General features: G+C 38.7%; 1 long non-coding RNA gene across 1 annotated transcript; it reads left to right on the top strand.

Annotated features, from left to right (window-relative positions):
- The first annotated feature begins 526 nt into the window (after positions 1–526).
- Positions 527–2,098, top strand: LOC104488575. The gene is made up of 3 exons (XR_727843.1): positions 527–686; positions 1,123–1,179; positions 1,590–2,098. It is a non-coding gene; the product is annotated as an uncharacterized LOC104488575 (long non-coding RNA).
- The last annotated feature ends 3,004 nt before the right edge of the window (positions 2,099–5,102 follow it).

Here is a 5,102-nt window from a genome sequence, read left to right as displayed (position 1 = left end):
CTTTGTCGAGTTTCATTTGAAAAACAGCCTAGAGAAGGTATATAAAAAACCAGTAGTTTGCCTTGCTTCCTGTTCTTTAAGCAGCCCCTAGTTAGGAAAACAGGCTGTGTATGTTGCTGTAACTGCTTGCTGGATGGAGGCAGAGTCTCTGTGTCCTGTTGGTTAACCAAAGCAGGCTGGACACAGACAGGCCTGTTTCAGAACACAGGTGAGGACGCTTGCACTTACCTGGACCAAAGCCCAGCAGCGGGTGCAGACGTGCTGAAGACCTGACTGTCAATGTGGCGTTTGTTTCTGTTCTGAGAATTTTCTCTCATTACCCAAGATTGAGGCCATACAGTAGTTACACTTTCAGCTGCTGTGTTCATTTAGATGTGTGCCCTACAGAAATACGGCTAGGAACTGTACTTAGGATCACCTTCTACTTCTTCCTCTTAATACTGTCTTTTTATTTCAATTGTTAGCAGTGTTCATACGTTTCACAGAGGGCTTTGTATAAACAGCTCACGTCTAACATGGTCTTCAGTTTCAGACTAAACTGGGCGGTTGATCGAACTGGAAAGTGGCAAGAGCTGGAGTACCCAAGTCCTGCGTATCCAGCCTTTGCTTGTGGGTCCGGCTATGTCATCTCCAAAGACATCGTTCAGTGGCTGGCAAGCAACTCTGAAAGATTAAAGACATACCAGGTAGCTAAAGTGCTGGTTCAGTTTTTCTATCTCCAACTGGTCTGGTGGGCAGCATGTATGCTGGATGAGCTGGAAAGCACACTGCTCAAGTGTTAGTGTTAGGTTCTCCTGGTTCATGCTGCCTTTTCACAGTGCTTTTGGTCACTAGTTGTGCTTTTGACCTAGAAGAGACACTGTTTTGGACTCAGAACCTCTGGAGCTGTAATCATCTTGGGTTTTTTCACTCTCTTAGGAGTAATGTTCTTAAAACCCCTTTCCTCTTCACAGGAAAGCTGGGAGGATTGATTTAACACCTCTAAATCAGTCAGACATAGGTTTTTGTAGTTACCATTTTTTACTGCTGGTATATGATGCAACTTACTTCAGTTCACAAAGTCATGCTTCATGCTTTCCTGTTGCTATTAGCTGTATATTTTATTTTAATGTGTTTTCTCAGGGTGAAGATGTCAGTATGGGCATCTGGATGGCAGCTGTAGGACCCAAGCGATATCAAGTAAGTCAGTCTGAATAAATTCTTTAATCTTATGGAAAGAGAACATGCCTGTTGTTCCAAGTAGCATAAAATAGGGGAAATGTTTTTTCTTTAAAAAAAAAAAAAAAATTGAAACAGGCATTGGATTAAAATGCAGGAAAACACTTGTTAAGATGTATTTAAAGAAAAAAAAAACACAAAAACTCGCACAAACCAACAACCCCCACCGACACCAGCAACCCCCATTCCCAACCCACAGATTCTTTGAGCAGGTCTAGCAGATCAGAGCGAGACATACACCTCTAGTTGGTGACCTCTGTGTGCAAGTTTGTTGCTAGAAACAATGAAAACCTGATTCTTGGAAGTAAAGGTTCTTGAATATTAAATTCTTTGTAGAAAAACGATGACTGAACTGATTCTCTCTCTAACAGGATAGTCTCTGGTTGTGTGAGAAGACATGTGAGAGTGGCATGCTGTCTTCCCCCCAGTACTCTCCACAGGAACTGAGAGCTCTCTGGAGATTAAAGGAACTGTGTGGTGATCCTTGTAGATGTGAGGAAAGATAATGGACTTGCCTTGGGAAACAGGGTAGTGTATAACAATCATGGAACAGTGTACATTTGGATTCATTCTTGGAACAAAAAAGAATATTAAGATATCTTTTCATGTTGGGTTATACTAAAGTATAACAATATTTGCACATCCCTTTTGATAATGACAAGTGGACTGATACAATTCATTTTCTATAGCATAGATGTTGATCTGACAAAAACCAAAATGTTTAAGATAAAAAAAAAATCTCCTTTTTATATAAAGTCAAAGACCTACTTGTAATAAATAAATGCACATAAGAATGCCAACTAGCCTGTCTTTTGTAAATTAAAGAACTACTGATTTAACTCAGTACCAGGATCTGGTGGAGAGCTGTGCTCGGCCCCAGGGCATCTGGAGCAGCAGGTTCTGTGGTGTCTGAGGGGCTGCCCTTATCTGTGCAGAGACTGGGACAGCTAGGGGATAGGATTTGCTTAGTTTGCTTATACCACTGTCATTTTTTATATTGTTTTTACCTAAGTTTGCTTATACCAAATCTTGTAGGACTGCAAACTTGGCCTGATTAGGAGAGATTTCTGATAGCTCCATGTGTTATTAGATATTAATCTGAGGGTACAGCACTAAAGTAAGATTGAATAACGGGGCACTGAAGAATGTAAAGTAAATAGCAATGCCTTGCAGTATGCTGAGAACTTATTTATACTGTGGTATGTTATGTTAACAGTGTAGGATAGTGTAAAGGTCTGTCGGATTTGACCTTAAATAGTCTAAGGCTGTGTAGATACTTCTACATTTACTGCTGTTTTACTATTGTTTGCTTTAAGGTCTTTGGAAGTAGGTGAAAACAAAAAGATCAAGTAGCCTCTTTCAGCACAGCACTAATTTCATCCTATTTTAAGCAAAGTGATCACAACTCAATCATGTACTCAGTTCAGGAAAACAAACTGTCACCCCTGGAGTGGGAAGGTAGTATAAAATCTTGGCAAAAAGATTACCTTGCATTTTATTTAAGTCGAAGCATTTAAGCACTATTTGGTATGTCTCAAGTATGACAAATCAGCTGAAAGCAAATGCTTTCATGGAGACGGATGGTTAAGTTCAGGAGCTGAAAGTGGTGTTGTGTAGCCCTCTGGTGCTACGTATGGAATTCACATTCTCCCATATGTGTGTTCAGGCACAGGCTGTCTGTACTGTCCGTGGGCAGACTGTAGCTCTTCTGCAGTTCCAGTGTTGGCTTTTCCTTCAGTCTCTCCAGAGAGTCCCTTCTTACCACCGCACTAACACACAGTCTCCATTTTCTATTGAGTAAAACTGCAAAGGCTTTAAGTCATTGTCTAGTTCAACTTCTTTTCCTTCCAGCTAGAATAAGAAAGGAAAAAAAACCTGATCAGACTTAAACTGAAATCTGTTTATGTAAACCAAATGTAGATCAGGCAGTTGCAGTCAGGGAGGATCTGTCATATTACAGGAATGAAATTACAGCACCAAGACTGCGCTCCTTAAGTGGAATCCATTTGATTAGGTAGTATTTTAAACACGCTATTGACCTTTAGCAGCATGCAGTATTTTATTGTTATTTTATTTTTAACTCACTTTAGAACTTTCGTAGGACAGTTTCAGTTCTGAACCAGGAATTTTAAGTAGGCGATACAGCAATCCCTTGACCCTCTGAATAGTCATAGACTCTGTCAAGGGGAAGGAAAGAAAAGTTATTAGAAAAATGCTGCTACCACTGAGCTGTAGCAAAGTACTGGTGTTTCAACTGTACTTGCTTATAGCAACAGCGAGAGGCCGTATTGCTGCTTCAGTTCTTACACTGCAATAAAGTATTTTGTACCTGAAACCGTAACTGCTACTATCAAACAGAAAACGGTTTAATCTCTGGGTATAGGACAGGATATGCTACTACGGTTTAAGCGCTTTGATCCCATACACCAAATTAAAGTGTTACGGCTTCATAATTTACCTTTTTTGAGTTTGTATTTACTACATGTTAAACTAAGTGACCTTTGGGACACGCCAGTCAGGTTCTGACTACCTGCATCTGACAACTGTTCCTTGACATTTTCTTTAGCAGGAATTGGCTTTTCCAGCACAAATAATAAAATTCATGTCACTGTGGAATTAGTGCCATTCTTAGAAATGGTATTTATTACATTAATTAGTCCCAAACAAATTGCCAGCAGAGTTGTAAAGTGGTTTATATTATGAAGTCAGTTACACAAAGGGATATTTTTTGTAATGGATCTTGAATGGGTAAATATTTGTTCCAGAGGTGATACCTGTGTTTGCAATAGATATACTCAATATTTTGGTTGAACTTTCACTTCTTTTGAAGCTTTATCTAAAGGCATAGCAATAGTGAGTTATTCCCGTAATACCACACACTGTACTTAGACAAATATTTTTCTATCAATCAGACATTTTTGTAAAAGCTGTATCTATCTGATTTTATGCAACTTGTGATAATAAATGTGATTTTTATTTTAGAATAAAGTTTGAGTAAGTCTTTTCTCTCAGATTCCATTCTGACACATCTTTCCAAAAACATCAGTTTCACTTAGAACAAAATCTGTTCATTCTAGTCTCACTGCAGGCACTAAAACTTCAGAAGACAAATTTGATACCAATCAGAATTAGAGTTCTAACTTAATACATTAAATACTAGACCTCAGTATGTAGAACTGCAGACTATATAGTTGGCTCTTAAAACTTCATGTTCTTACTGCTTGGTTAACACACCCACCAGATTTCATACCAGTTAATTAGCCTTTGGTTGCCTCAGACACATTAATCATGAAACCAGCAGAAAAGGCCACATAAGACAAGCATCAACCTTCAAGCTGGACTGAAAGTTAGTCCAAAGGTTAGAAAAATTACTTTTTCAAACAATTTTTACCTTTGTCATTTTTTATATGACAGAGGCTTCAGGGGAGAAGCTGCAGGAGCTACAAAGCCAGCAGCAGCTGCCATTCTTTAGTACACTTACGTGAAAAGGAGCTACAAATCAACTGCTTAAGCACAAGCCAAGACTTCTTACCTGGTAGCTTTTTCTCTATTGGCTTCTGCTCAGGTTTCTCAGGACATTTAATTGTCAGAGCTTAAGGAAGAACAGGAAGACATTAGTGAACGAACATTAAACCCTCCTCTTCTGTCAGGAGCACAGTCTTTCTAGTCTGTTATTATAAATTGTTTTCCCTAGCTCAGCCTGCTCTTTAAAAAAATTAGGATGTAGCCTGTATCTGAGTAGCTAAGATGGCATTTAGCCATTCTCTGACAAACTGAAAGTAATTTTTTAAAAATAATCAAGTGTTTATTCATCTTTGGTAAATAGGGAAAATATTTTAGAAGTGACTTCCTAATATTTAACGTGTTTGGGTTTTTTTTTTTTT

This window comes from Buceros rhinoceros, unplaced genomic scaffold (genome assembly GCF_000710305.1).
Source record: "Buceros rhinoceros silvestris isolate BGI_N320 unplaced genomic scaffold, ASM71030v1 C13270646, whole genome shotgun sequence".
Taxonomy (NCBI): domain Eukaryota; kingdom Metazoa; phylum Chordata; class Aves; order Bucerotiformes; family Bucerotidae; genus Buceros; species Buceros rhinoceros.
Note: the sequence above shows the minus strand (reverse complement) of the source record. Positions and strands in the feature narration are given on the sequence as shown.